Genomic DNA, 23994 nt, shown 5'->3' with positions numbered 1-23994 from the left:
ACACATGTTCATCCATAGCATGAAACAAATAACACATAACACAATAAATTTGTTAAAGCCTCCAATAAGAAGGTAAAATTAGGGTAGGGATGACACACACAAATCTTCATGGTTGCAACTATAAAGTGTAGCCAATTAAAGCTACAAAAAGTTTGACTATAATAACTATGATGTCCCCTATGATAGGCCTACCCTATTAAAGGCTTACAAAGACTGTTAGGTCTCACCCTGTTAAAGGATTTAAACACCATGCTAAAAGTGTTCCTTGTTAGAGGACTTAAACTTGCAATAAAACAAGTACTCGATTAAGAGTTTTACACAAGCTTGTTAAGACTACTCTATTAGGAGATTTTCTCTGCATTGGTTGTTGGAATGATTTAGCACCATGATCCTTCAGTTAAGACTCTATTGCTAGATGTCAAATCTTCTCTTTCCTAGTGTGTACTTGACCCTTCTGATCAGATATGTTTCCTCTATCCTCTCTCTACTTTTCTCTATTCTCTCTAATTGATTTTGTAATTCATAAAATTGTCACAACCTCCATAGCCATCATGAATTCTCTTTGTACTTAGCATTCATCTCTCTTGTCTCCTTCTCTTCCTTCATGCAATACAAACTATTTAGGGTTTGTCTCCTTAAGTAAACAAAAACTTTGGCTATGGTTAGGTTAGAATAAATAGCTTTTTTGATCCATTTTTTCACTTAGAACATCCCTCAATTTGATTGGTTGCATGTGCTACATAGGGATTCATAAAACAATTATTAAGTCAGCCAAAAAATGGTTTACATAGAATTTTGTGCCATTACAAAAAATTATGTCCTAAACTATTCACTCGGCAATTGAAGTCTCTAATGCTTGGCATTCACTGTATCTTCAATGTTGTAATTCATCTTTTGAATGAGTTAGCATACTCTATTTACTCATCTTATGAGTTACTCAGTACTAACTATCTTCTCAGCATTGACTATGTGTATTACTCAGCATGTATTGTTTGGAAACTAATGCTCGACATGCCTTGATCACTCAATTCGAATTGATTTCTTGGCTTGCTCTAATCACTTGGCTTGTAGTGTAATTTTGTTGAATAATGACTAAGTATTTTGTTAATGCCTTGTCAAAACCAATTTGAGATTAACAAACTTATTCAAAATGTATCTTAAACTTTAGTAGCCTTACACACATCATCTATGATGTCCATAATACCTTCTTCTAAGATCATCTAATTTCATATGCCTTATGTGAAGTTCACTAAACAAAATTGTATGGTTGTTTCTCTTTTACCACTATTATACTTAGACAACTTTCTAAGTATCCTATAGCTAAACTTGTCTTTTGATTTAATTACCTAAAAATTTGTGTTATATTTCTATTAATGAAAGCCCTGTCAACTATCCTTAGCCAAATTGCCAACATAGCCTTAGGTCTACGTGTTCTTGTAGGCCTCATAGTTCTTTCAGCAATTAAATCTACCTTTGAGACCTCACCCTTCACAACCTTTGCAGGTGGTGTTCTCTTTGATAATCTTCTTGTTACTCTCTACAATGTAGGAGAAATATTTGTAGATGAGACCACTAGAGTAAGTGAGTCTGGTATGTCTAAAGGTTCAAGCTCAATAATAGCTTCACCTTGTAACATCATAGGGTAGAAACCTTTGCTTTTGATTGCATAGATTCACTTTTTTTTCTATGTTCTTCCATCTGCTCTTTAGAAATTCCTTCTTTCTCTACAATGTTATCAACTATTTTCTACACCTTCCTTTTCCTGGAACTTCTTCTCTGCTCCTCCCATACCTTCTAAGATTTCTCTTGATAAGTTCCCCATCTTTCTACATTGAGATCCTTCTCAAAAGCAAGTATGGCATCCACATGTTATGTCACAACAAATGGATCTACTTCATAACCCATAAGAGTTATCCATTGAACTCTAGGTTCAACTGCCTCCATACATGTATAATGTGTCTCTACCATAAAACAAGTTGTATCTACTTTTCTCTTTGGCCATTAAAGGAGGAACTTCACACAATCCAACAAGTGAGCATTAATGATATTATTTTCTCTTTGTTTCATTATTTTGTAGCTCCCTTAAAAAGACTCTAGGGTTGTGATTTTTGAAACTAATTAATTCTTTCCTTTTAAAATCACATATTTTATTTTTTAAATTTGTATCAATCATTCATGTTTCCTCTTTTTTTATTCATTTTCTTATATTCTTTGAAATGTCTTTAATCAGCCTTGCATTCTTCATCTTACTAAGGATTAGATGAGAAAGCAAGAAATATCATTGGTGTGTTTTAAGTGTTGTACCTAGTACGTCTTCTACGCCCTAAATACACATGTACTTAATCTTACTTAGTTCTACATAGGAATATTTCCCTTTCAGTGGTATTATTACATTTTCACTTTTCCACCTTAAGTGTCACTTTCACCTTTGGTGGACTTATCATATTGGCACTTTTCTACATTAGGTGGGTAATAAGTTATCACTTTATGTATAAAGGCATAATATTAAGATGTTTACATAATCTTATACTTTCCTATATCTCACCTTGGCCTATTTAACCAAGGGGTATCATGTGAACTTAATTCTATTGGCTCCATCTAGTTGCATTTTCAACAAGAATACAATTTATCCTTCTCATATTGGTTATCTCTTGTTATAACACTTTTGATCATACCTCTATATCTTGGGTAGCTACCTCCATAGCCAAATTGTACATGGTATGAAATTGATAAGTGTCTTTAGATAATGTTTTGAGACATTTTGAATTTATTTTTCGTAGATTATGTTTGGTTCCTTTATGTGGATTTTTTATTTCATGTCAAAATTAGTCCATAGCAATGCATTTATGACGTCGCTATCCTGATCAAGGTGTTTGAATTAATTAAGAGTCTTTAGTTTTTATCCAAATGAAAAAATGAAGGAAAATATATATACAAGCATTTGAAGTTTGCATGTAGTTTCCAATTTTAGGAGCTAACTAGGATTTTACCATACAGATTTAAACAACTCGATTTAACTCACAAAAATAGAACTGTTAATGCACATTAAAATTAATACTCCAAAAATGATGCAAACCTCTAGGATACTTACAAATTCCCAACATAACATCACCTAAAATTGACAAAGTGATAAGCAAAGAGTCATATCACCAAATTCATTGAATGTGTAGGAATGCAAAACATTTATATAAATTGATACTTTATCTTTGTATATAGGTTGATACTCATAAGAACACAAATTTTGTTGTAGACCAAATGGAAACACAAAACCTAAGATCTAAAATACTTTTGCATTACTTAACATCATACTACAACCACAAGATGATATGAATCACATTCTTTTACATCTACCAACATTGCATCACAAGTAGGAATTGTAGAGGTTGCCTATAAAGGCAAAAACTAAGGTCAGTGCCCTTCACAAAGAGAAAACACATTATTTTTCCTATGAAAGATCATTAGTATGATATATTTAATGTTCTAAATTTTGAAGGATACAATAAAGTATCAATGAGGAATGAATGTATTGAAACAAGTAAGGGGAATAGAGGGATCACAATCCTAATGAGAGAATCATAGGTTTGAATAATAAAAGTAGATAAAGAAGACCTACATAAGTATTGGCTGGAAATAATATAAAGGGGGAAACAATTAGGATGGATTCTTGTTACTTTTCTATTAAAAGCTTGAAGATCTACAAGAAAAAAAATCTAGATAGCAAAGCTCCTTATGCTACTTTAGAGAGAGTAATTTATTTTTAAACAAATAGGCTATAAGCCTAGTAATATATTAATTATAAATAGTCAATAACAAAATAGAAAAAAAAGGCTCTTAAAAGCCGAATATTTATTTTTCAAGGAACATACATACTAAACCTAGAAACCTATTCTAATTCTATGTTGTCACAAAATTGGCATATTATCACATTTAAACCCACATATGAAGCATATAACTCCATTGTCACTACAAAACTACAATGGGCGGAAGTATGGTTTACTATGTGATTTACTCTTGAAGTTATATTTCCAAGTTGTTGGAGTTCAATATTGGGGGTTGGCTTACAAAAAATGAAGCCTGAACATTACATCTCTTTGTTAAGTTTGGAATCCACGCAAATGAACTTTAATGAGGGGAAACCAAACACATTAATAGAAAAAAATAGACAAAAGGTATATCCCTTGTGAAGCAAGAAAACTGAAAGCTTTTTGTGGCTGCACTTGAGCAACACCCTCAAGGAAAATTATTATAGAAGTGAGTATATTGCAGCAATATACCAATCACTTTAATGCACAAGACTTTGATGACGTGTAGGAGATCTCATACTACGAAGACAAGTTCAAATACTTTCCTAACCTACCCCTTGGTTTGATGAGGGATTCAAGGCTGCTAAAGAAAACTTACTCAAGACATTGTTGGACCACTTGCTAAATTCTTGCTCCAAAATCAAGAGAATTTTTAATGGTGCCACATAAAGCAACAACCCAAATGAGTGGACTACTAGTGTTGTTATTGTTATCCTACTTTTATAGAGAGGTGATATCAAAGATTTACAATAGAAAACTTGAATCAGAAAAAAACTTGGAAATGTGTTAAATGTTATGTTCCATAGCCCCTTAGGCCATGGTCTCCTTAAGGCGATTAAGACTCTTTCATTTGCTCTTCAATAAAATTTTAGTTATTTCAATGCATATAACAATTGTATTGGATAGTTGTGTAAATATTCTTACTCTTCTCTTTTGTTGAAATATTGTATACCCTAAATGCATTGGCAAATAAAAATAAATGAGCCATACAAATAAGGAGGAGAAAATGTTTTTGAAATCCAATATCAAAGGAAGGAAAAAACTATATTTACCATGGATGTGAAGTAATCAGATTTGTGTTGCTGTAGTGGAGCCTAAGTGTGGAACCTCTTCTAGAACTTATAGAGATTGCTATGGCATTCATTTTATTTTATTTTTTCAAAAATGAGGTTAAAAGCATAACATACTGAGAGTGCAAACATGCCAGCTGGTTTTTTTTTAAAAGCTGGCTCATTGTCGTCGAATAAGTGTAGTGTTGAAAGAAGCTATAAAAAAATATTTAAATTTGAATTTCATATTAAATTGTAGTTCTTAAAATATTGGAAATTTAAAAGTTTGAAAATTTAATTAGATGAGCTATTTAGAATTTTGATTATGTAAGTCTTTATGTCCAAAAACTGAATGCATGGATTTCTATGTTCTTCTTTGGATTCACTTACAGATGAAATGATTTCTTTGATTTCTTCTCAAATCCTAGAAACTAATCTTGTTGGGTTTCAGTTCCACCATAACTCTTCAAAGCGAGTCAGTTTTTCTTCAAAAAGTTGTCAGTACCTGTCGTATATTAATTATAGTTCTTTAAAAGAGAGGTTCTTTCAGCTTGAGATCATAAATGGAAGGACATTGAAGTTGTATACTGACTCTTTCGTGTGGATAAAAGAATGCTCTTCCTTTTAAATGTATAGATGGGTAGGTTGTAGCCCAAACTACAAAAGGATGAGTTATAGTTCTATTTTGATGTATCAAAAACTGGTTCAATACTTGATCCATATTTGGATCAATATGACCTGCAATAATGTCAAATGAACCTCCTATTTTTTTCAAGTACTTAATTATCTCCCTACTGTAGTCCAATCTGAAAATTGGATGTGAAGTGGTAATAACAAGTTGACAAGAAAACTAATTTGCACTTGCATGACTTTCACGAACTTCTCCATGCCTTTTCTGTTGGCATTATATTTATTAAAGGATGAACATGATTTCCTTGTTTTGTACAAAATTGTATGTGTACGCAGTCATTACTACTGACTTATGGTGCAAGGACTTCAATGAGGATATATTGCTGCCTTCAATAAAGCTACAACACAAAAAACTCAAGACATAGATGTCTCTGAAATTATGTTGAAGGGAACATGTCTTTTATCAAAATAATCTCCCTCACTGAGGAGCTGCTGCTTCTTAATCGTTCCGACCATGCTGCAAGGATGCTCAATCCTACAGCTGTAATATTAGAAACATGTACCTTGTTCACAAAGCAATGGAGCTTTGTTCCCTGCAAAACACAATCCAAAAGAATTTGTCATTATAATTACCAATGCAGATTCCAAGATAAGTATTGAAACAGTCATTAAAACAAAACAAAGAAAAATAAACGCTTCCAATAAAAATTGTTATTCTTTATTTACCTCAACTCATTAGAAATGAATGAGGATCTCATCTTACAATAGACCCAACAAACTTAACGGGCGTTTCTTCAGGCAAAATTTGATATTCAATTTGAAGTTCCTCAAGCATATCCTTCATCTTCAGTAGCAATGCAGATCTTCTATTTGATCTCTCACTTATGCTTTGATAATTCATTGTATGTCTGAGGCAAAGGCCCATTCTCATCCTATTAGTGTTCTCAATCTCCCTAGTAAACAAATTATAATCTGGGTGCCAATGATGATGCTTGCTTTCAATATAGCTGCATAAACAAACACAGTGCCTAAATATTCATACAAATCAAGGAAATACCTATTTCATAAATAAGATAACCTAACCTAACCTTACTGGCCTTTAGGCCAAAGTGGATCAACAGACCTAGAAGAGTTTGTTTATGATTATCTTGTTGCTGAGATTTAAGAATAAATTTATAGAAACTTTATGTGATTAACCCAATCAAGTATTTCGTATGTAAGGGTGTTTGCAGATTTATGTGTAACTGTGCCTCATATTATACCATTGCTAAAAAAAAATCACATATAAAAGGACCTGCTTATTCTCTCCTTAAGTGCAGCAATTTTTTCCACAGTAGTAGTAGCATCCACAAAGAAGTCAACACTCTCTCCCATATCTGGACTCCTATGATAGTTAATGATTGGTTTTGTAGATAATATTGAGTTTGGGTAGTATACTTTCTCGTTATCACTCAACAGAAACACTGTTGTGAGGATGTTCATTTCTTCCACAACCATCTGTACCATTCAAATATCAATTAGTTGTACGGTTGTATTACAAAACCAATCTGTAACATTTTCTACTTTTTCTTTTTTTGTTCATAGGTGAATCTTCAATCATTTCAGCCATTTGTGAAAGGTGAGAAGGACGACTTTTACCTGAACTCCATCAATAATACAACGATCACCCACGTCAAATGGATGCGTGATAAATACAAACACAATGGCTTCAAAGATTGTTTTGCAGGTATTTCCGAACATGAAAGCCACAAGCAGAAGGGAAGTTAATATTAGAACAATAGCATGGGTGCTGGCAATGCCCAGAAGTACCAAAGAGAACATTACTATGATTATAACCACAACTGCATTGATGAGCCTGTGTAGCTGTTTAACTGCAGTTTTGGAGTCATTAAGAGACCGGGAAAGTAATTTCCTTTCTTAAAAAACATTCATCTGCCACAAAAAAAGATACATTAGTCAGTATGTCCCAAGAAAGAGCTAATAGAACTAGATAATCAGTATTGCCTAGTTTAATTTATTTTGTGCTGATTTCGTTGGAATAAAACAGAAAATTTAGGTCAAAAGAACATGAAATAAGCACAACGTTTCGAACAAAACTACATCTAGCTATATGTTGGGAGTGATATTTAAAAGCAGTATGGAACTGATTTGAAATAGCATACCACCCAGTTTGCAAGAGACGATTCAGTGATCCTTCCTGTATCTGAGGCTCCTGTAAATTGGGGAAAGACTCTGCTCACCTCTGTTTTCCTCATTAACTTCAGCAGGTCATCTTCCTCAATATAACTGCAAAAGATGGGACTTCAATTTAACTAAGAAAAAAATATTTCTGAAACATATTCATTTCCCAGAAGTAAATGAACCATGAGCTGTGGATTTTCCTTATATTCTCTGGTCCTATTTATGCTTGTAGGTTCATGCTTTTTCCTTGGTGCTTTTGTAAAAGTTAGGTGTTTGAGAACAATGGCATTAGCACCAAAGTGATCATACAATAAAAACTGCTAGACATAATGCTTAGCAGAGCCGTTTTGGTATTAGTTCATGGTTTAATTACCAAACACATGAATGGGTACATGGTCAGACTGCAGTATGGTTAGGAACTGGGATAACAATTTCCAGTCCATGGTAGTGATCAAGAGTGCTTGTGGATCTTATTGTGTGAGGATGCCAGTTTAAATGGCAACGGCGTTCTATTAAGACATAAATAAACTGCCAATAGTATTGCCTGCTACAAATTTTTATTGGAACAATCCACCAGAAACTATTAAATGTTAGCTTTCTAATTCTTGAATAACAAAAACAAAGCTTAGTACGGCACCTCATTGTATGACAAAGCTTATGTGAGGTAAAGGTATTACTTCAAAGAACAAGTCAGTGGATGCATACTCTGTTCCACGCTTAGCAACATTTTCAAATATCCTCTTTGCCTTAATTGCTGCTTGACGTTCACTATCGATCTTCGGATCATGTTTATGGTAATTCAAAGACCTGTCAATTGTGTTAGCGATTCCCGAATGCCTGATATTTCGGATCCATCTCTTCATTTTCCAAGCAGAGACATTCCTCTGATTCAGCTTCTGCAGTTGTTTAATGGTTATCCCATTGGTGCCCCCTTCCTCTTTGTGCCCTGCCCTATCATTATTCCTGTTATCACGAGGATCTATTTGAATTTCCAGGTGTCCTGCATTGTTCGTATTATTTTTATCTGCTAGAGCAGAGGATTGATGGATTTCCATCATTGGGGGCGGAGATATAGTTTCAAGCACATATTGATGGAATATGGACTCCTGAATTCTGTCAAAATATGTTTTCACATGAAAATTCAAAGCCAAAATCTTCACCAATAGTGTCTTGAACAGCCATAGAAATGAGGCGCACAGAAGACAAAGTAGAAATTTCCCTATGCTATCCAACAGGTTTTTCTTCTCGGTAGCTCGCTCCAACTGATAGCAAAAATTTACCAAAATATTAGAATGTAAAAGAGATCACAAATATAAAGAGGAATTTGCAGATGAATAAGAAGAAAAACCCTATCCTCAACAACAATAACAATTATGAAAATGCATTTCCATTGAGAAGAACAATTATGAAAAACGAGAGTGTGGAACGGTTACTACCTTTTTATCAAATATGAGATACCAAGCGAGCAAAACTAAGCCGAACCAGAGGCAATTCTTGCACTACTCCTCACTCCATAGACAAAGTAGAGGACCCTCTTTCTCAAAATGAAATTTCTCTCGATTACGTAAACCCCCACACGAATTATCCAGCCAGAAACGAGTCTCCCGCAGAAAACAAGCAGAGACATCAAAAACCACTTCCATGACTCTAACCCCCAAATGTAACGTTTCTTCAGAGGCCCGACTACGAGGCTTGAAAGCAATCCTGCTATAAGAGCCAATAAAGCTGCACATTCCAGAAAAAGCCATTTGTCAAATTCGGAGTGCTTGTAATTTGGAGGAAACTCCTCTTCTTTGATGGAGCCATATTTTTCTTCGACATCAGCTGCAGCTGAGGGAGATTTGTTCAGATTCCTTTCAGCCATTCTCGTAGATTTTTCCATTGCATGAAATAAAGAAATCGTATCCATGACACAGTGAATAAACTATGAAACATTGTATCCATGACACGCTATATAAGCTATGAAAAACCTTTTCACTTTCCATTCCAGTCCACAATCCGTTCGAATCAAAAACCATTCGCCTTCCCTCCCTTCCCAAAACCCAAATTACAGCCCAATGCAAGCATTGCACTAGAAAGAAATAATGAGACCAAAATGACATTTGGTCAGTAATGTGGCATGATAAGAATTTCTATTTGATATTATACTGCTTATATATTTTAATATATATAAAAAAGCTGAGAGTTATTCTTTTCGAGGTGCCTATTGCAGTTAGTTAAGTTAGATTATGAAAATAGGTACTTTGAGAAGGATAACTCTCGACTTTTATATATATAAATATATATATATAAGAGACGTGGTGCACAATTAATAAGCACAATTAATAATGTTATTTGTTTAAATATATTTTATTTATTTATTTTATTATTATTTTTTATTTTTAAAAATATTATTTTCATTTATTAAGTTTATTTAATTATTAGAATTAATAATTTTAATTATTAATAAATATTAAAATAAAATTTGACATAATGCATTTGAATAATTAATTTTGAACGACTTAATAAATATGTTAATTTTTTAAAGGGTCAGTATCAATTTTATAATTTTATACATTTTATTATTAGTTTTGATAATTCTACATAGATAATATAGCATCTAACATATCAATGAGAGCATAACTTTTATACATAGTATACATATCAATGTTAGCATCAATTTTATAAATATTAGTACTAGTGTTGATGATTATGCATAGAAAATGTAACATCAAATATCGTAAGTGTACCTTTAAACATCATTTGAAGAGTTGAATTTATTTATTTATTTTGTTGTTCACAAAACTCACATAGATGGAAAAAAGTATGTGTTCATGAGTTGAATAGTGAAAATAAACTTTTCATGTTGTTGTTCATAACACTTACATAGATTAAATAGGAAATATAAGCTGAAGTAGAAGTATTCAGATGAAATATAGGAAATATGAGAAGAAACTAAAAAGAGAACATTTCTCCATAATGATGTAGCTGCATCACATATTCCTCAGTGATAAGGCTGGTGTTGCGACCTTTATTAGAGCAATGATTGCGGTAGACTTCTTTCATCATTTATGGAAATGCATCTGTTTTTGTAGATGTGTCATGCATAACTTTGGCAACATCTACCATTTCTATTATTTCTAGTTCATCAATAGTATCAATTGACAATGCAGCGTTCTCCAAAGCTTTGATTATATGTGAGCATGATTCCTAAATTATTCGTTTACATTTATCTAAATCAATCTCAAAGAAATTATTTGAGGTGACGGAAGCAACAAGACTCATAACAATGATATTTGACTCTCCAATAGAAGAATCCATAGCTGAAATGATATGCTACAAAATTTTAAACAAATATCAATACAAAAATATATAAAACCATTATAAGATATAATCAAAAAATATAGAACAAACAAATTAAATCTAGCACTAATACTTAAATATAGACCAAGTAAAGTCAATAGAAATAAAGTTAAGCTCACTAATTTTAAAAGTATGAAACAAAATTAAATTAATATTGGAGGATAATTAGAATAAGTAAATTATATTGATTGATTTTTTCTTTGAAATTATATAATGAATCTTTTACTTAATAGTTTAAATAAAGAAAAGTTATCCATAATATTCTCATAAAAGATTAAGAGACATTGATGCAAAAGTAAATATAATTTGTAAACATAAACTAATATTACTGAATGAATTAGTACAATTATTACTTAAAAAACATTAGTACAATTATTTAAGATATAATTATTACTTAATACATCACTACAATTAATTAAGATCTATAAAAATAAAGTATCATAAAAAAAGATAGGGTTTCTCAAAATAGAATAAATTAAAATGAAGAAACTCTTTTTTATCATTTATCATTATATGATAGAGACATTTTTAAAACACGAAATATAGTAGGAAGTGTTACAAACAAAATACTAATGTGTCTAAAAAGACTTTTACAAACATAATATTTAAGAATAACATATCACATTAACTATCTTCAAGGCGCTTAAGTCTATTTTCTTCATGCTTGCGCTTCAAAATTTGTTTACCCTTTTTCATTTTCTCATAACAATCATATGTGAAAGGAGGCATTATTCTCAAACACTAGAGAGCTTTTACACTTGAAACTGCCACAAATGTCAATCTTGCTCTTTCTCTCGGTCCTATATCAATTGTTGCTTTGGGAAGAGTCAATCCCTAAGATTTGTGAATAGTCAATGCGCATGCCAACCTCAATGGCAGTTGAAGTGTCCTACCTTTCTATATTGGTGGTATTGGAATTATCTTTCGATTATGATCTTTGAATGGAAGTCCTGAATAACCATCAAACTAAACCATCACATATGTTGGAGGCTCAGGCGGAGCACTGCCTTGCTTGTAGACAATTTTTTGAATGTATCCAAGAGCCCCATTTACAAGACCAGCCTCTATCCATAGGTTTGAAGTTAGCAGGACCCTTGAATCCTTATAGATTAACAACTCCAGATCAAGCTCATCATTTGAACAATCATCTATTATATTAATAATGCCTGCTTTTGATGCAACACAATGTGCAACCGGATGCTTCAATGAATGTAGCATTTTTTTTATTATGAGCATGAACATTTTCATTTGTTGAGAACAAATGAACATCATTATCAAATTCAAAATTTGTTCCAACATCTATATTGATAAGGGTCCTTGACATTAGCAACCTTCAATCATCAATTTGTGGGTTTGCATCTCTTAGATTCGTCAAAAGTTGTCAAAATATTTGTTGTTCAATATCTTCCCCATCTTGTCTAAATATCTTATCTAATGTGATAATAGTCTTGAATTCTTGCCATAGCAACTTTGAGCACTTATTACTATCATATACTGCTCTATCATTGACAAGAGGCAACTGGCCCAAATCTCCCACCAATATTATAGATACACCTGAAATACAATTGAGGAAAATAATTATTTTAAAAATTATGTATTAATTCATAAATTTGATTAAAATATAGTACATTTCACACATGAGTTAGCTATTGATGATGCAAAAATAGAATCTTTACCTCCAAAGATTATATGTGCAGATTGTGGGAATGCTTCGCACAGTCATGAATCTATATTTTCCAACATGTTTTGACCAATGAAGCTCATTTCATCAATCAAAATATATTTTATATGTGACATTTCTTCTTGAAAACTTGTGAGTCTTGCTCCTTCCAGTTAAGAAAAATCTCTTATTGGTATCTTCAATTTTGAATGAATTGTAGAAGCTCCTATATTGAATGTTGCAACTCCTATTGGTGCAAGTAATAGAAGTGGAGAAAGGGAGGGCATTGCCGCATTTTGAAGAGATTGAATAATGGCACCAATTAGATATGATTTTCCTGTTCCTATTGTTCCTTGAATTATCATAAACAATGGTTCTACATTTTGATTTATGTGGTAGTGTGTCATGATTATGTTGGCTACCTTTTTTTTTTCTCACCAAAGGTCATGTAGTTTATGCATTGAGGAATTTCATCATAGATAAGGCACCCATGATTCTTCATGTTACTTATGAAATTGATTGCTCTGGCAATGTATTGTTCTCCTTGATAATCAATAGGCCAATTTGTTTGTCTATCAACATCTCTTCTTCCCAACATGTCTATTTCTGAGCAATTTATATTTTGACCCTAGTGCAACCTAGATATAATCTCCCATTCATGTTCAGTAGTATTTCTATGAACATCTTCATTGTTTTCAATTTTAGAATCATTTGGGTTTTCAAATTTTTTTGCAGACATTGTACATTGAACATGTCAAGGGTTGTAATTGAATGTCTCCCAATTTTGTATGATAGAGGCATCATCATGACCAATATCCTATTCAATATCACAGAATGGCTTGTAGAGAAGTAAATTCGATAAAAAAAACTCAATCCATTTACCTAACTCACATGAAGGGATATATACAAACCTAGGAAATACTCTAACAATTGCAACTGTTTCCCTAGGCTCCCATTTGTTGTCTCTTTTTCTCTTAGGATTATATATCCATGATCTAGCTGCATCAATTAATGTAACACCTTGCATACATAATGGCCTTTTTTTGTAACCATCAATGAAATATTTTGTTTGTTCTTCATTGTTCTCTTCATTATTTTCATTTTCATTATTTAGAGCTACAGGTTTGAACATCTCAAGTGAGACATTTAGATTGACAAATTTTTTACTACACTCCACCAATGGAAGCTCTAATAACATATGACAAGTTTCTTGAGCACCAATGTCTCTTTCTACAATTGTCTCAGTTAGAAGCCTCCTATATGCTTGTGTTGCTAAATCATCTAGATTTTCCATATTGGATAGATGCATCAACATTTGGTGGTACATTTCTGAGCTTTTCTCTACTTTTTCTTCATACTTGGCGATATATTTTATGATAGCATGTTTGGAAAGAACCAGTTGCCAATCTATATTTACTCTCCATAATTGTAGTATGTGGCGATTATGTGAATTGACTCTATCATCATTTCTCATTGGTTCAAATTTTTTTTCCCCTATTTCCATGTTTTCATATAATTTTGATCCCCCTAGGTTTAGTGGCTAGGGAGCATTATACCTACAATCCATGAAAGAAATATTATACTAAGCCTTGTCATTTTGTAGTAATTATTTATATATATCTAATAAATATTCATTGGGATGAAATAATTACCTGCAAACCATCTTTCCCTTTTCTTTCATAGGCATGCACCCTCCTTACATATTATGTGTCAATCCACACTGTTTAATATTTCTTCATAGTCACAGTCCAAATCCACCTTTGCAAGTTGTCTTATCTTTTTGAGACATGGATGTTGTTGAAAATTGATAAGTGCCCACAATTCAAGGTAAGAAAAAATAATTACACTAATTAATATCACATTACATGAATATATATATAAATATTTATTAACATGCTTGTATATTTCATTGATGAGGATCATTTCTAGGGTTCCATTCATGAACAATAGAGTGAAAATATCTTTCAGCACTTCTTCTTTCCTCCTCATTTGACCAATCAATTTTATCCACATCAGGTGCTCCTTTGATCCATATGAATCCATGTACATGTGGGGACCCCTATGTTGCCATTCATATCTACACCAAAAGTCCTTAACATTCATTCCCTTTTCTAGAATCTCTTTTCTAAACATTGAGTGTCTTAAGTGCATATAGTGTGCGACTATGTGAGGATAGTCAATAATATTTTGTCTTCTCCAATTCTGAGCTTCTTGTGGATTAGTTGGCATTATTCCTGGCGTAAGTGCATGCAAATTAGGCCAATACATATCTATTGCACTTAATGTGAAAAATATTGTAAGAGTACCAATTTGATGAAGCAAATCTATCAATTCTACACAAGATTTAGTCCAATAAGACTGTGTTCCCCTTAATGATTTCCCAAATCGCATCAATTTATTTGCTAGATTGGAGTGGGGTGTGTTTTCCATATGTTGTTGCAACTCATGGATGGTAATGGGCATGTCTTTAAAGCTTCTTTTCACAAACACCAATGATGAGTTTTGTGCACGATGTCTCACTATCATGTTCAACACAAAATATCTAAATTGAGGATGTTTTCCAAAATGATGATCCCTATAATGCATTAGATGTTTCACAAATTTGTGAAGATAAACCTGCCACAGTCGTGGCTCTAGCCAATCACAATTTCCATCAAAAAATAGTGTTGGAAATGCCATATCAAATAATCCTTATGTGACATATTCATTAATTGGAGATACATCTATACTTGTCCAATCTATCAATGATGTTGGATTCACATCAGGGTTATTGACCCATGCATGAATAAGTTCCATTTCTTTTTGGGCATTAGGTGGTCTTGAAGCCATTGATGTGGTACGATCTATTATATTTCCTCCATCTGACTCCATGACTGGGCCAACAAAAATAATCTCATTTGCATTTGAATCAAATTCCATATTGACTGTCTTTAATCTAGCAAAGATATTTTCATCTACATTTCTAGGTAGATCATTGAGAGCATTTTCATTAATTTGGACATCTGAATAAAATTTATCATGCTCTACTTTGTATTTGAGTGCTTTGCAAACATGACCACTATTCACAATAAAGTTATAGTTTTTTCCACGTTGATGTCTTCATCTAACAATAATAATTGGAAAATTGTCTATTATGTGTGGCAATATATTGGAAACATGTTCTATATTTTGTGGGAAACTTATTGTATGCCCTTTATATTTATATTGACCACCTGTTGCATGTGTAACTTGAAGTATGGCACTGACTCGTGTAATTAGCATTTCCTCAACTTGGGTCAAGTTCGCAAACTCCTTAAGTTGTGTCCCTAGATCCATATTATTTAAAGTAGAAAATCTATTGTTTCCCTTTTCTTGTCAACATCTATTGCATAATGGACATTCTGGCATACATAACATTTCATTTGTAGATAGAATTCTTGACAAATATAACACATATGTGGCATTCTCAAGCTATCCATTTGTTGTTGAAACTGCATTTGGAATCTATAGAAATTATCCTGAAGAAATTGAGTTGGGTTTTGTATATTTTCTATATTGCCTTGTCCACCTAAATTTATCCTATTTTAGCTTGTAGGATGAGGAATTTTAGGAACACACTCTATTGTTCTTGAATTTTCATTCTAGTGACTCATTTCCACAAATGCAGGTAATGCTTGATTGTACCTCTCACTTGATTCAAAATCAACTTCATACATCGCCCTTGTGTTTGAAAATGAGATACTTCATCAGATGTTTGTTGACAAGTAATTCTATCCCTATTTTTTAATTCCAATTCTTGTAATGGAAATTATGCCCTTCTTCTAGCATAATTTAGTTGTTGGACTTCATTGTTCCTTCTTCTTTCTTCTTCTCTTTCAGCTTGTGTCATTTGTTCTTATCATTGTCTGTGATACTCTCTATGGTATTCTCTCTAGTATGCTCTTCATTGCTCTATTTGGTATTGTCTTCTTTCTTGATTCGATTGGAAATTCATACTTGATATATTCAATTCTATGAAATAAATTTGTAACCAAACATTTTTAAAAAATAGTAGATCTAGTAAACTATTTTTTTATAAAATTGGTTTAAAATATCACATAAATTTAGTGGCATTGTGTTTCAGATAAGATAGATATTTATTCATTTCTAATTAATATTTGAACAATTCACACATACATATAGAAGGAACTTTTTGTGTGGATAAGAGAAGAAGATCTACAAATATACTAAATACCAAATAGTCATGTATGTATAATACTAAATTTGTTTAAGAGAAAGGAAAAATAGCATACATTCATCACAATTGATAAGTCAAACATACAAATTTATAAAAAAATGATAATGTCAAATAATACAACCCCTAGATTTCATTATAGTGATGCAAAAACATGTGGAATTCATTAGTGAGGAAAAGGTTGTTTTCGCCATCCATGTGCTCTTCATCATAGCGGATGTCTTTCATAAATTCAAAGAACCCAAATGATTTCTTCCATGCCTCATGAATTTCCTTTGTATATTGTCCCATCTGTAAGATTTGAGAATCTTGGACACCTCGAACATGAAAGTTCTTAGTATGAATTTCATGTATAATTTTTTAACAAGACTTGAAAATGATTGTTCCCAATCTATCCAAATAAGTCTGAACAATTTGATTTGATTGCACCGAGTCATCTGCAAGAAGTGGGCTTGTGATAGTGTTTTCATAATTATTTTGTTGAGCATTCATAGTTAATTTTTTTCTGATATCTATTATGTAAGAATTAAAAATGGTTAGTATCAAACTAACAAATAATAATAGAATTCCCTAAGAAATAAATTACCACAACTCTTCCTACTCCATATAGTAAATAAATCAAAACAAATTAAAAGGTTTTCTAATATCAATTATTTGAGAGCATATCTGAATTTTAACAATCTAACATGAAAAATAGTATAATCTTAAATTTGATATATTAAAAATGATCTATCTATTAAAAATATTACAAATTGTTAATAAATATTAATGTATCATGCATTATAAATATATAAATGAATTATAATTGTACATATGTATCTATGTTTATTTATCTGAACTTGGATGTTTGATAAACTATATAATCGATTGGTTTCAAACGAAGTTTCTATTTAAAAAGAAAAAAATCACGTTTTTATTAAAGAGTTACTTTAAAGTATTAGATTTATGCAAAAATATTTTAATTAAAATATAATTTTATAATAGTATATTTATTTATAGCACATATTTATTATTAAATTTTGTATGGATTATCTAAATTTAAATTTGATAAAGTTAATTTAAATAGCTTCATGATGTATAATGAGCTGATCTAAATTATTCTACTACTATTTAATATCATGATAATAGTTGATAAGACCTATAATAGTATAATTAGCATAGTTCATAGGACCTATAGCATATAATTTGTTGATTAAAATTTCTTCTACTTTTGTTGATCATCTTAATAATAGTTCGTAGGAACTATAACTAATATAAAACTCATCTACTTTTAATTAACATCATGATAATAGTTGACATGACCCATACTATATAATTAGTTGATCTAAAATCTATCTACTACTCTTCAAGATGATGATGATAGTTTATAGAATGCAACACTTATATAACGATTTAAAATCTTACAAGGTCAAATCTAAAAACAACATTAAACCCATCTACTACTACATTTTTTATTCTTGTTAAAATATTTTGAATATAAAATTCTCTATAAAGATAAATTGACTAAATCATAATTTTATACTAATATATTTCTCTACAAAAAATTATTTATTTAAATTTAAAAAATTGTAAAATATATAATTATAAAAAATTCCAAACAATTACCAATATTAACTCGCCTACTAGATTCTTAAACTATCAAAGACACCCTAGTTTGGCCACCCACCAGCAACTTCCAAGCTACCATGAAAGTAAGATAGTTCGCCAATTTTCTTTAACAAAGATAAAACCAATGCTTGCTATTTTTAGCTCTGAAAGAAGGATGTTAGAAACTTAATTATATGTCCCATGGTTAAAACCTAAAACTTTGAAAGCTCTATGTTGAAATCATTGTATAAAATAGTTAGCATGCAATCAGATAGTTGGCTATAAAATCTACTGCTATTGTAGTATAAAATTTAAGGTCCCTCCCTATTGAAAAGCCACTTGGAGTATATATTTCATAATATTTTCCTCTTTTTGCATTTTCACATTAAGGAGGTCTCTTGAAATGATAAATATTACTCTTTGCATGCAGAGAATCTATAATTAACTCTCTTTATTATTGTCTTTGCAATTGCTAGTCTGTAATACCCATGTGGAAGGAAGTTGAGTTCTTCAAGGAGTACAAAACAAAGTTGGAGAAAATAGCAGGAATTGAAGAGGCCAACAAAATTTTGAATAAAGAAATAAGATTTAAGCATTTTTGGGAGGGATTCCTTAATTAAATATTTTTAATTAAGATAAAGGGATTTAATGGCATAAAAATAAATAAATAAATTAATTAATAAATGATGATGTCATCAGGGATTTTTTTCAAAAAATAAAAATACTTTATTTTCTAAAGGATTTTTAGGTGTCTACAGTATCCTTGTTCTTTGTTTCTCTTCCCTTTGTATTTTTCACCTTCAACTATTCTGATCAACCTTGATTATTTCTGTCAACTTCTCCCTCTAGCTTCATTTGATTACCAAACCATCAACATGTGATCAATTTCTCACAACTTTTCATGTTGATCAGTTTCTCACAACTTCTCCCTCTTTGACAATAATGCCAAAGACATATTTGCATCAAAATATGCAAGTGTTGCTTATGCAGGATCATTCCATTTCTCCCTCTGTCACCTTGCTTGTGACTGATTTGGAACTTTAGCACTTTTTCTACTTTAGGCATGAATCCTAAAGTAAACATCCTCTATATTAATTTGTAAAATCTTCAAAAATCATCTTATTTGATGTAGGGAATTCTTTCTTTTTCTTCAAGTAGCCTTGGCTAGGGGTATCACCCCTAACTTACCTCTAAGATACTCAAAAGAATCTTTAGGTAGTGCTTTTGTGAAGATGTTAGCAATTTGTTCCTTTGAGCTAACATATTCTATCTTCACTTGTTTATCTTCCACCAACTCTCTTACATAGTGATACTTGATTGCAATGTGCTTGGTTTTAGCATGCATTACGTGGTTCTTTGATTTGTTAATAGAACTTATATTATCACAGTAAAGTGTCACAGGCTCAATTACCTCTTCATTCATTCCTTGCAGGAAATGTTTGATCTATACAATATTAGTGCAATTTATAGCAGTTGCAACATATTCAGCTTCAGCAGTGGATTGTGAGGTACAACGTTACTTTTTGCTAGTCCATGTAATCAACCTCTTTCCCAAGAAAAGTGCTCTTCCATTGGTGCTTTTTCTATCACCAATGTTACCTCTCCAATCTGCATTAGTGTAGGCTCTTAGTTCAAAATTTTCACTCCTCTTGTAGTACAAGCCAAAGTCATTAGTTCCTTTCAGGTACCTTAGTATTCTCTTCATTGTCATTAAGTGATTTTCTCTTGGATTTGCAAAAAATCTTGCCACTATTCTAACAACTAATGTAATGTCTGGTCTGCTATGTACAACATATTGTAGCTTTCCAATCATTGATCTATACAATGTTTGATTCACTTCAGCTGATTCATCATTCTTAAATAGCTTATGCCATGTTGCCATTAGTGTGCTGACTGGTCTTGAGTCTTCTAACCCAAATCTCTTGAGTATCTCCTTGATGTATTTGGCTTGGGTCAAAAATATGCCATGTTTCAATTGATGTACTTGAAAACCAACAAAGAATTTGAGTTCTCCAAACATTGACATCTCAAATTCATGTTTCATTTGATCAACAAAGTCCTTGCATAGAACATCTTTTCCTCCAAATATTATATCATCAACAAAGAATTTTGATATCAAAATGTCTTTACCTTTCTCAACATTAATGTACAAGCTGTTGTTTTCATATGTTCTCTCAAATCTTATCTTCACAAGATATTTGGGCAATCTCTCATACCATGCTCTTGGTGCTTGCTTCAATCCATAAAGTGCCTTGTCCAATTTGTAGACCATGTTTGTGTTCTTCTCATCTACAAATCCCTTTGGTTGTTCTATGTAGACTTCCTCTTCTAGTATATCATTTAAAAAAGAAGACTTCACATCCATTTGGTACACTTTGAAACCTTTGTGTGCAGCATATTCAAGTAATGTTCTTACTCCTTCCATTCTTGCAACAGGGGAAAATGTTTCCCCATAATCCAGTTCTTCTTCTTGTGCATAGATTTTACAAACTAGTCTAGCCTTATTTCTTGTTATCTCACCAATCTTATCAAGTTTGTTTCTAAACACTCATTTGGTACCAATCACATTCTTATCAACTAGCCTAGGAACTAAGGTCCATGTTTTATTCTTCTCAGTCCGATCTATCTCTTCTTCCATGGCTTTAGACCAATCATCATTGTGTAGTGCATCCTTCACTATTTTAGGTTCAACCTTGCTTAGTAGACATGATTCATTCCTCAGTCTGTTCGTTCTCATTGGTCTGGCATCCTTGTCACTAATGATTTGATTTGTAGGGTGATGCCTTCTTACATACTTGGCTAATCTTGGTTCTATCCTTCTTTCCATGTTTGATACTTCAGCTTCAAAGTAATTTTTTTCTTCTTCATCTAGCACTTCATCATTTCTTTCATGTGTACTATTTTTAGAATTAGAATCTGCATTTTCTACATTCTACAACTCAGCTTATGAATGCAACTCAGCATTCACAAGCTCTAAAGCTACAAATACTAAAATTTGTTGACTATTCTTAATTTGATTTACAACATTATCTTCAACAATCATTCCTTCATAGAAGTATACAAAGGTTCTATAATCCTCAAATTGCTCAGAATCATCAACTTGAACTTCTGCATGCTCATCAAATTTACATCTCCACCCTCCACAATCTTGTTAGTGTTAGTGTTTAAACACTTATATGCTCTGCTTCTAGTAGAGTATCCAAGGAATATGCCTTCATCACTCTACATAAAACTTTTCATTTCTAGCATCTTTAACAATATAGCATTTACAACCAAATACTCTAAAATGTTTAACATTAGGTGAGTGATCATACCATAGCTCAAAAGGTGTTGCATTTGTACCTTTCTTGACTTGGACTCTATTTAGTGTGTAGATTATAGTACTAACATCTTCTCTCCAGTATTTTAGTGCAACATTTTTCTCTAGCATCAGAGTTCTAGCATAGTCAATCACTGACCTATTCCTCCTTTTAGCTCTTGAATGCCTGAAACTCTAATCGCATAGATAGGGAGTAGAATTCTCAAGTATTTTCTAATGACAATTTCTTCTTCCAATTCACCACCTAGACTTCTTATTGCACTTACCAATTCTTTCATTCTTGCAGCATATTGAGAAGCATTTTCACCTTCCTCCATTTTTATGTCATGAAACTTTCCTCTTAGGCTTTCTCTCTTTTCTCTCTGGATATTTTTATCTCCTCCATAGATATCTGATAAGGCTTTCCACATCTTGAATGTAGTGTCACAATCTTTGATGTCATCATATTCTGCATAGTTAAGTGCAGAGGTAATCTCCAGCATTGCATGATTGTGCTCCTTTTTATTTAAATCATTTTCAGTAAGAGATCCTACTGGATTTGCATGTTCTATTGGATATAAGCATAGATCTGTGTCACCGTTTGTGATACAAAAACTTGTTTTGGTCAAATCTCATTTCTCTATCAAAACTCAATTTTAAAAAAAAAACTACAAATACCCTTTTATAGATCTTAGATTCAATATCATCATTACATAAATTTAAGAGTGTTTTGATTAGTTATAATATGTTAGAATCTCAAAATATTATAAGTCAATATTTCAACATTTCAGAAGATGCTCTCTCAAAAAATGAAAAAAAGTAGTACATCATAACAAAAAAATAAAAAAATTATATTTATCACTAGAGGAGAGAATCCTCTTCATGAATATGTAATTTTTTTTCAAGAAGGTATAGATTTGATAGGGAAGTTTTGAGGGGAGGAAAAAACTGTTGGATTCTGATAAGGTCGAACTTGAGTACTTATAACAAAGAAAATATACATCAAAAATAATTATTTCTTTTTTTGTTCACTAGCTATACATGTCATCTATAAAATATTTTCAAATTAGAACAAGAAAAGATGATTTACACATACTTGTTTGATGGGAACTACATCCTATATTTTTTATAGTTAAAAAAGGGACTTCAAAATAAAATAAAATGAATAAATTCTTAGTCAAAAAAATTATAAAAATTATAGGCATAAAATTCATACAATTCTACACATTTCGTCAGTTTACATCATCTTCATATTTTAAACACAAATACCATTTTTTTTGTCATTAATGTTGAACTGTCACATTTTGATATCACATTTCTTTATAAAAAGTGACACAGGTTTGTGCTTTTGCCCTATTCCAATCAAGGTTTGTGCATAGTCACCTATGGATCCAAGGTGCAATTTCATCAGACTCTGCCATTAAATAAAGTTGTCTTTGTTGAGCTTGGAAACTTCTCTCTTGGACATCTTGATCTTCTTGCTTCTAGTACATTAAAACTAAATTAGCAGATGACTTTGATACCTATTGTTAGAAATCCTTTAGAATAACTAAGAGAAGGTGGGGTGAACAGTTATTCAAGGTCCAAATGTCCTACTCAAACTTTTCACTAAGTATAGTCAGCCCATTTGATCATTCATTCATCCAAACTTTAACTTTTCTAACCAAAAAGTTAATGTAAATCAACATGTAAGCATAACGCATAAGAAATCAACACATGACACAGTGATTTATGTGGAAACCCAATTTTGGAAAAACCACCAGTAACATGCTACTCAATTCTCACTCTTCTAAAGTGATGCCCTATGAAAGGCTTGCCTTGTTAAAGGCTTACAACACACTATCAAATGTGACCTTGTTAGAGGATTTAACCACATTGTTAGAAGTGGGCCTGGTTAGAGGACTTTAGAACATTCACCTGGAATGCCACCCTATTAAAGGATTTACAAAAGGCTATTAAACCAACCTAAGTCCATAGGATTTTTAGATCTAATACAATTTTTAGAGAGTATTAGAAAATCTTTGACTTAACTACAACATACAACTTATCTTGTAGATCTCAGATCACTTCTCAGCTCATACCATTGCCTAGCTTTCAATCACTACAACTTTGATAGCTTACCCTCCTTTCAATCTTAGTCTCCTTGAGTCTCCATGCTCAATGTACCAGTGCAATCATCTCTTCATGACTACTTGTAGAAGTAGAGCCTCTATGCTCTTCCTTCTCCTAGA

At 31.9% G+C, this 23994-nt stretch overlaps 1 pseudogene; it reads right to left on the bottom strand.

Moving 5' to 3' along the window:
• Window positions 1-5919: 5919 nt before the first annotated feature.
• LOC149527987 (mechanosensitive ion channel protein 6-like) lies at window positions 5920-9527 on the bottom strand (annotated as a pseudogene).
• Window positions 9528-23994: the final 14467 nt, after the last annotated feature.

This window comes from Cupressus sempervirens, chromosome 11 (assembly GCF_028749045.1).
Source record: "Cupressus sempervirens isolate cs-2001-9-10 chromosome 11, ASM2874904v1, whole genome shotgun sequence".
NCBI lineage: Eukaryota > Viridiplantae > Streptophyta > Pinopsida > Cupressales > Cupressaceae > Cupressus > Cupressus sempervirens.
The sequence above is the reverse complement of the archived record's forward strand: the minus strand, read 5'-3'. Positions and strand labels throughout refer to the sequence as shown.